Source organism: Grammomys surdaster, unplaced genomic scaffold, assembly GCF_004785775.1.
Source record: "Grammomys surdaster isolate TR1022 unplaced genomic scaffold, NIH_TR_1.0 111875, whole genome shotgun sequence".
NCBI classification, from domain to species: domain Eukaryota; kingdom Metazoa; phylum Chordata; class Mammalia; order Rodentia; family Muridae; genus Grammomys; species Grammomys surdaster.
Genome location: NW_021611583.1, coordinates 1 through 9,974, shown reverse-complemented (window position 1 = coordinate 9,974; position 9,974 = coordinate 1). Strand labels below are relative to the sequence as shown.

General features: G+C 42.3%; 1 pseudogene; it reads right to left on the bottom strand.

Annotated features, from left to right (window-relative positions):
* Positions 1-2,187: 2,187 nt before the first annotated feature.
* Positions 2,188-7,883, bottom strand: LOC114635550 (annotated as a pseudogene).
* Positions 7,884-9,974: the final 2,091 nt, after the last annotated feature.

Sequence of the window (9,974 nt, the reverse complement as noted above, 5' to 3'; positions counted from 1 at the left end):
TGGAGTGTGGTAAAATCATTCCTAATCCTTCAAACGTTACCCAACTCAATCTGTAGTGTAGACTCTTAAGTGAATGAGTTTGGAATGTCAACACCAACATGTTACATCCATCAGTACAAATATAGAGAATGTCATGAGAGAACAGTAGACACTTGTCTTTGCTATAACCTCCCAACCAGTGTGTTCTATAGTGTGCTTGAATATTGCATGATTGATGAGTCTCTTTCTACTATACCTATAGATATAAAACAAGTGTTATTTCATAATGGGGTCTAAGATCTGAGCCATGGTATAGTTACTGTTTTTCTCGGTGGTGTCACTCAAGCTCCTCCAATAATGTTTCCTTTGGGCATGTAAAGTGCTTGATAAACTCACATTTCACCTTCTGTAAAATGGTCTGCATTGGTTCTCACCTAGGCTAAATCGGCATTAGTGTTTCTCCAGGAAAATCTAACTAAACACAGTAAAGTCATATTTAGTTCCATAATGAAGGCCCTGTATTTCCTTTCATTTCAGAACAGTGTATGACTCCAACTTTCATGTCATAAAAACTTGGCAGAGAATTGAACTATGGACCCAAGCCCCATGCACTCACTCAGTAAAGGGGATGCGTTTGATGAGTGGATATGTGATGTCAGGTATCAAACATAGGTGCGGGTCTTACTTTATTATTGATACAAATCTGACAGTTCTGGTGCTTCCCACGGTACCGAGCTCAGGCACAGGCCTGGGGGATTAAAGAAATACTCAGACTCGGGTCATCCGTTGTGAGAGAATGCCAATGCCTTTACTGGTCAGGTTCAATATGTATACACCAAGCCAGGGAAGGAAAAACACAAACTCAGGAAAATACAGGAACTCAACTGGGGGGCAATGGGATGTCAAGTGTAAATTTCCTTCCTGGGGCATCATCCTTCAACAGGATGTTTTGTTAGATGTCAAGTGTAAATTCCCTTCCTGGGGTACCATGCCTTAGTCAGGATGTTTTTGATTTTAGAGGAACCACAAAATGTTACTTAGTAGACAGCAGCACAAGGAAAGTCTCAGCCAAGGCATAGCAGCCCTTTGGGGTCCTACAAGTCCCCCATTTTTATTTTATAGGCGAATAGCATCTGTCTTAGGTCACCTGTCAATACCAATTACCCGTCATTGGGAATCCCTGCCAGCCTCAGAGCCCCTGTCTTAGGTAGGTAAGGACTGCAAAGGAGTTGCCCATCATTGAATAACTATTCTCAGTAAAGGCTCAGCCAAACCTGGGCAGAAGGGTTCTCTTGTGCCAGCAACATGAGCACCCACTTAGTAACTGCCTGGGACTGGATCTGTTGTCTGTGAAGGCAGCAAAGAAATATCAATCCTGCTGCGGCTGCCCCAAATGCTAGGACTCCCAGAGACAAGGACCTCTAGTCCATCCTTTAAGGAGCCTTCCGGCCAGTTTGAGTCCTGCTAGAAACTTCTCTTCATAAAGAGGCTGTACACAAGTAACGTTAACAACTGATAAGTAACATGTTGGTTTCTCAAAATTAGCAGCAGCTTTTCCAATAGTCTTGGTGGGAACTATGACTGGACAAGTCAAGCTGCTTATCCCCATTGACATCCGAACTGAGGGGGTTCTTCACAACAGTCCAGGGTGCACAACATTCAGGAATCCAAACAGGACTTTCAGCATCTTTAGGAAAAACACAAACAGAACCTCTCACCTTGACTAACTCAGAGTCAGGGCCTTTCCATACACCTGATGACAATTCTTACCATTTCACTAAGCCCAGTGCCTTCTGGGTTTGTTTCCAATGTCTGTCTGCTGCAGACAACGCATCCTTATCCACTAATAAAAAACTTAAAATATATAAAATATAAATAATATATAAATATATATAAAATAAAGGATATAAAGGATAATCTTGTATGAGGTGAGGTAAACTCTCTTTTTGTTTTTTCAAGATAATTTTTCAAAGTTAAATGTGTTCTTTCTACTATAGCCTGGCCTTTAACAGCTGAGCCATCTCTCCAGCCCTGAGTTACTATCAAAGTTGCAAATTTTTAATCATACTCAATAAAGACTTTTTTAGCATAAAACAATGAAACAAAAACAGACAATTAACAGACTGGCATACCAAGGACAGACAATAGACAGGGAAAGCAGAACTAGGGGTTTCTCCAGTAGGAGCCAGAGAGAAAGCAGGACATATCTCAAGAGGGCTCTGAATTGCAGTATAAGGATGGTAACATGACGGGCAGAATTTTCATTGCATTGTCACTGATTAAACTCATGATGTGCTCATTATTCCAGTTATAGAGTGCCCGCTCTGCCACCTGGAAGTGAGGGCTGGAAACACATTTGGCTGACTGTCGGAAAAGAGGCTCCATGATCTTCACAAATTCTGATGGTTCAATTACATCTAAAATTTCTTCTAATTCATTTAAGAACATTACTTCTTTTGGACTGTGAGTCTTTGGCCAGTATTTGAGAAGAGCCATTACCATTGGTTCAGTGAGGGTGCTGTTCTTCTCTAAAAACTGCATGACACAGTATGCCAGCTTGGGATGGTAGACACACAGTGACCTCACTTTGTATAAGGGCAGCAACACCTTCAACAGGAAAATCTTGTGCTCTTCCTTTAGTAGTAAGGCAAATTCATTAATTATACTTCCCAGGATCTCCAGTAATTCTGCTATGCCATTATGGTGCTCTGTCACATGGACAAGCCTATAAAATATATTTTTTGATCTGTTTCCTGATGTAAGCAAGCAGGCCTAAGAACTTCACATGGATTCTGTGCTGGGTCGTTTTTAGAAAATCTCTCTCCCAAGGATCCTCACTGTCGAAGAGTTCTAGAAGCTGCAATAGAAACTTCTGTTCAATATATTTCTTTGCTATATTGGGCTGGAAATCTGGAGACTCTAAAAATCTTAAGAAAAATTCATAGACAAGCTGCAGATGAAGCCAGGCTGCTTCTAAGGTTGGTTCATCTCCTCCTGGGTCAAATTCTGCTCCTGTAGGATTGGAGGAGGGTGGCAAGGTTCGAAACATATTAACTGCAAACATGTGGAAGTCCTCGGGGTACATGGGCTCTGTGATCAAGTTCCAGTTGTGGGTGATATACTCCACCATTTCGCTTAGCACAGCTCGCTTTACTTCTTTCCACTTCAGGTCACTCAGTGGGTCAGAAGCAAAATCAAAGAGGACACAACACTGGTGTTGCTTCTGGATGGAAAGTTTCTCTTGACCCGCAGGAGGAACAGCTTGTAAAGATGGGAATTTTTGCAGTTCTCTATTATTGCTGGCATTAAACCATGAAGAGTTCTGCCATCTGTCTTTCTTCACAGGGACTACGATTGGCTGAGGGACTGGTACTTTTACTTTAGTAGGTGTCGAAGACTGGACAGCTCTGAGGTTTTTCCTGCTGGCTATCTCTACTTCTGCTGTATCTTGTCCTTCTTTTGAACCTTTTCTACTTCTCACTAGTTTTGGTGGTTCTTTCTCTTTCTTGTTTTTATTCGGTATGGCTGGTGCAGACCATGGCCTCCCCAACTCCTGCAGTCACCTGCCACCACTGCTGCTGCAGCAGAAATGCCCCTGGCCTGGCCATCGTGCCATCCCTGCTGCCACCGCCACCACCAGGGGACTGAGTAGCTCGTCCACTCTCACTTCCCCTTTTCCAGGCTACTGTTCCAATTTTTTGACCTTGCATCTCTTCAATTTTTCCTTTTCTAAAATTTCTCTCTCATCCTCAGAGCTGGAGCTCTTCTCCACCTCATGCAAGGATTTCTTAGCTGTATCATCCGGTGCCACTACTTGTAGGGAGGAACTCCTAGTTCCCATGGTGCAACCAAACGATCAAACTCTCTTAGTGCTACTTACTACTGGCAGTTTGATCCCACGCCGCTTCTCCAATATGTTCGACTCACTGAGCTGGCCGGCCAGCCTCTTCCAGGAATGATCCCGTCAGGTTCTCCTCTCTTTCCAGATCTTGGTGGAACTTCCACTTGACAGCTCCGGTGCTGCCCACGATACCGAGCTTGGACACAGGCCTGGGGGATTAAAGAAATACTCAGACTCGGGTCATCCGTTGTGAGAGAATGCCAATGCCTTTACTGGTCAGGTTCAATATGTATACACCAAGCCAGGGAAGGAAAAACACAAACTCAGGAAAAAAAAAACAGGAACTCAACTGGGGGGCAATGGGATGTCAAGTGTAAATTTCCTTCCTGGGGCATCATCCTTCAACAGGATGTCTTGTTGGATGTCAAGTGTAAGTTCCCTTCCTGGGGTACCATGCCTTAGTCAGGATGTTTTTGATTTTAGAGGAACCACAAAATGTTACTTAGTAGACAGCAGCATATAGAAAGTCTCAGCCAAGGCATAGCAGACCTTTGGGGTCCTACACATATCCTAAATTGTCATTTCAAACCTGAGTTTACTAATTTGGGTAAACAGTTATATCATGGGCAATTAAAACCTAAAAGTTAACAATTAATAATTTTTAAGTGACTAAATGTCTCTAATGTACCTAAAATGTAGTTTTCATCATGCTAAATACAAGTGAAATTTATTTAGGGAGACAAGATAGGATGGAGATAGCAATTTATATCTCTCATTCTTTAGTCTTCTGTGTATTCTATTGAAGTACATCCTAAAACACATACCTTAGTGGAAATTTAAAATAAACATAGTATATTTAATATAAAAAAACTTTAAGATTAACTGTAATTATATTTTTAAAAATCTTGGTCTGTAACCTAGAGTACTGGAGCTGAAGGTGTTAAATTTACAATATCCTTGGATGGCAGGACATCCCCATGCACAATAGCACCACTCCTCTTGGATGGGAAATAGACCCATCAGAGTAAATTGTATGGTAGTCACACACCATAACATACTAAGGAAGTAAGGGAAAAGACTTTGTGAAAGTCTGGTGCTCTTGTCTCCTGTGCTACATCTGGTTTCACAACTGGGCCCTGATGAGTTAACTGGTTGTTACTCTTGTACAAATGCCAGGTTGCCTCAGGAAAAATGAGTCCAAGGGCCCAGGCCCCACCACTTCATAGAATTCAAGGATTTGAAAAGAACTAAAAGAAGTGGTGACTGGCATGACTTAGACCAGGTCACATTGTCCTCACACTGTACCTCAGACCCTCTGGAGCCTCCTCAGGGAAGTAAATCATATTTCCCATCTTCTCAAAGAGGAATCCTTCTTTTCTGCTGAGAGAGGACTTATATACAAAGGGTCGCTCCTGAAAAATGGCCATTATGTTGTGTTTTAAAGGTGCAAGGGTCCCTACTTCCCTACTATGAATGGTAAGGTGAAAAAAAACAAACAACAACAAAAAACCAAACAAACAGAACCTTTCAGTGTCCATCTCCTGTGATGTGAGTGCAGCCTTTTGGCTTTAGAAACTCCACCCTCACTTCCTTCCCTATTAAGAGCATTTCTAGATGGAAGCTCAAGCTTGCTCACCTACATTCCTTATTTTTTTAAAAGATGTTATTTTATTTATTTATTTATTTATTTATTTATTTAATTAATGTGTTCACCGTTGCTCTCTTCAGACACACCAGAAAGAGCATCAGATCCCAATGCAGATGGTTGTGAGTCAAGATGTTGTTGCTGGGAATTGGACTCAGGATCTCTGGAAGAGAGAGCAGATGTCAGGAAGCAGCTCTGTACCCAACTTCAGAAAACCCAGAGGAAGAGGGCCTCCCAGGAGCTTTAACTCGGGCAGCATCTCAGGTAAGGAAACAGCAACACCCGCCCCAAACAGGGGGTAACTGGGACCCACTGGGACCCAGGAATTCTCTCCTGACCCAGAGCATGGGCTCCTTCCGGTCTGGGCCCGAGCACTCAGCAGATCCAGGGAGTCAGCTCTGCACCCAATCTCACAGAACCCAGAGGAAGCTGGGCTCCCAGGAGCTCTAACCTGTGCAGCATCCTAGGCAAGGAAGCAGCAACACTTGCCCCAAACAGGGAGTAACTGGGACCCACTGGGACCCAGGAATCCACTCCTGACCCAGAGCCTGGGCCCCTTCCAGTTTCCACCTGAGCACTGAGCAGACCTTGGGCCTCAGCTCTAACCCCAGCAGCAAAACCCATCCCAAACAGTTCTGACACAACCTAGATAATAGGAAAGACAGGCTCCAGTCAGAGACAGCACAAATAGCACAAAGGAGATCCAGATGGCGGAAGGCAAACGCAAGAACATAAGCATCAGCAACCCAAGGTACTTGCCATCATCAGAACCGAGTTCTCCCACATTAGAAAGTCCTGAACTCCCCATATCACCAGGAAAGCAAGAACCAGATCTAAAATCACTTCTAATGATGATGATAGAGGACTTTAAGATGGACATAAACAACACTATCAAAGAACTTGGGGAGAACACAGGTAAACAGGTAGAAGACCTTAAAGAGGAAACATAAAGATCCCTTAAAGAATTACAAGAAAACACAAACAAGCAGGTGAAGGAATTGAACAAAACCATCCAGGACATAAAAACGGAAGTAGAAACAATAAAGAAATCACAAAGAGAGACTACCCTGGAGATAGAAAACCTAGGAAAGAAATCAGGAGTCCATCTTAAGAATAGCAGGGAGACCATAACTCAAGCAGTGTACCATATCTTCTGAAGAACAGCAGGTAGATCATAATTCAAGGCAGAGTACCTTATAGACCATGACATGTTTCAAGGCACAGGCCAAGAAGATTTTGTACTTTTCTACCACCTGGCCCCTCTTACCCCCTCCCCTTGTAAAACATGCTATAAAAAAGCATTTCATGTTCAAAAATAAATAAATAAATAAATAAATAAATAAATAGAAATCAGGAGTCATAGACACAAGCATCACCAACAGAATACAAGAAATAGAAGAAAGAATCTCAGATGCAGAAGATACCATAAAAAATATTGACACAACTGTCAAAGGATCTCTGGAAGAACAGTCAGTGCTCTTAACCACTGAGCCTTCTCTCCAGCCAGCTCACCTGTACTCTTAAAGGGCTCGATAATAACCCATTCAATAACTTTCTCACATGGGTTATTTAATTTCCCAGTTCTGAAGTAAAGAGAGAATTCTTATTTTATGAACAGTGGCTGTTCATTTGTACCCTCAGGTGGAACCAACTTAGAAGCTTCCTGTCAACTGGTTGGGTTTCATAGTGGAAGCACAGTCTAGGTATGCCACCGTGGGAGTACCTGACAGTCTTACCCAGCTGTGAACTCAGGAAATAGAGTAAATGGCTGGGCAAACTGATGCACCCATGGGGTAATAGTGACAGTAATCTTATTGTAATGACCAGTTATTTTCAGGTTTAATTTAAAGTTTACTCAACAGACAGTAACTAAGAACTGGTGACGTTAATCAGATGATAAAGCTGTGTGGATCTAGGTGGTATACCCTAGGGAGACCCTACTCCTGTTATCCTTATGGGTGACCTTATCTTTGTGTCCACAGAGTCAGGCCCCATCTACCACCCACCAGAAAATTTAATAGTGTGGTAGAGGGAGAATGATCCAGAGACTCACAGTTGTGCAAACTGTGGAGAACAATACTCTGTAGAGGCACTGATCTAGATGTGATACCTATATCATACCAGAAATGTGGAGATTCAGGGGTCCCTGAGGGAGAAGAGGTAGAAAGATGGTCAGAGCCAGGTATGATGACATCTACGTTGAAACCATATTTGCTAGAAATGTGAGGACCATTTCAGTCATGATCACACTGTGGCTCATACTCCTTGGACAACATGTGCATACGTTAAAACCAGCCTCACAACAAGCATGGCTGCCTAAGGGCCTCAGAGTATCTCACCTGGAGAGGAGGAGCTCTGGCTCTTTTGGGAGACAGTCATCTGAGAGGGTTCCAGTCCCCAGTCGATGGACCTCCACCCCTACACAAAGATGGAGCACTGAGTGGAAACAAGAAATTAAGAAAGCCAAAACAAAGACATTGGAGTATAAATTTTTATGAAGGGTAAAAAGTAATTTCAGGTGAAGGAATGTGGAGGATATTTGAATAAAACACATTATACATGCATTAAACTCTCCCCCAATAAGTATCTTTTAAAAGATACTTATTTTGAACATATCCAAACTTGATCTACTTCAGCAGTGATTATAGCACATGACTCTGGGTGCAAAAGCATTTACAGAGTGGTGTGAAGTCTCCCAGAAGGGCTCAGATGCTGAGGACTAAGGAGTCCTTCATCAGTGTAACACTGGGGAAAACAGGAATGGTTCCCCAGAGATAAGACACATCACATTCACCTTGTATCTTCCATGTGGCTTTGCCATGAGAACAACAGCAAAGAGTTGAAAAGTGGCCTCCCTGCCCTCCCTTCCTGTCCTACATAATGGCGATCACTGTACTTGGGTTACTGGTTTTGCATCAGTTTTAAAGTTAGCAAAGGAGTATACCAGTCAGATGAAATTGGTGGATAAAAAGTGAAAGAGACAACACTTCAGATACCTTCTGTAGTAGATTTTATAGAAACAAAGAGTAAACTCTAATATGTAAACATCAAGTGCACATTAGAGGAAACAAAGAGGAATGAGTATAAGTCCTAGCTAATTCTCACTTACTTCAGTAGCAAAGAGAGGCTCGTGTGTAGAAAGACTGGCTTGGTTTTTTAAAAAGTAGTTGCTAAAAAATGGTCAACAAGGCCCCTCGACCAAAATATTAGGTTTAATATGTGGTTTAGTTAGAGTTTTATTATTATGAAGAGACACCAAGACCTAGATACCTTTTATAAAACAAAACATTTCATCAGGGCTGGCTTACAGTTTCAGAGGTTTGGTCCATTATCATCATGGCAGGACACATGGGAGTGTGTAGTCAAATGAGGTGCTGGAAGAACGTAGACCTCTACATCTTGATCTGAAGGGAACCAGGGGACTAGATTCCACACCATGGAGAGCTTAAGCACTGCATGTCCTCAAAGTCCACATGATAGATTTCCTCTCACAGGACCACACCTCCTGCTATGTATATGTGGTCATTGTATTCTTCATGTTTGGAGTTTGTGTAGACCTTATTAGGTCAGCTTCCTCAGGAACAGAGGAACATCGCACATGGAAATATCCTTTATGAATATACATTTGTTCTACAACAGAGTTATTTTTCAGAGTTACTGTCTGTTTAGGAAGATTCTCCCTTGAGGAGTGACATAGGTACAGGGGTGATACACCCTCACCACCTATGACAGTTAGGAGAGATGGCACTGATGTCATGGGATATGCATATGCTTGGGTCTGATGTGGAAATGTCAAATTCTAGTTTCAAAGCCATCCTTCTCAGTTTCCCCAAACAGCACCTGTTGACAGATGTGTATGTAATATCCATACCAAAAAGACTTCATGAAACACACAGGTGACAGCTCAGTGGACTTGGAACCCCACCATAGACTCATGTTAGAACCTTAGCAACATCTAGACAGGGGCTGTCTGTGCTTCAGCCCACACAGATCCAGTTTAGGATGACACTGTTCTTTGGCATCCAAATGATTCCTTCAGCATCCACAGACCCAGTGCATGTGACACTATGGGAGTTGGGTTCTCACAGGCCATGTCTATCAAACTTGTTCTTGTCCTTCCTTGTCAGGTGCCATGTTCTCTCCTTTGGAATAGACAGGTTTCCACTGGTCCATGGGGTGTTGAGGGAGTAATCCTGTAAGCAGTTGGAGATTAGCAACTGATTGAATTAGACATTAAGAGACTTTGGGCTTTGACTGTCTTTGGACTATTAAAGTCTTTGGGCATGTTGAGAAATGAACTGTCTTTTTAAAAAACAGATGATAGTGAAACTCTCAGAGGCTTCCAGGTTAGAGATTATGGTGTATTTTAAGGTATTTGATTGTCAAAATCCAAGAAACTTATTTGATATTTCTGGTTTTGTTTTTTATCTTTTCTTCTTCTGCTGCTTCCGCTTCTGCTTCTTCTCTTTAGAAATAATTCTTTCTTCATCATGATTTTGAAGAACTGAG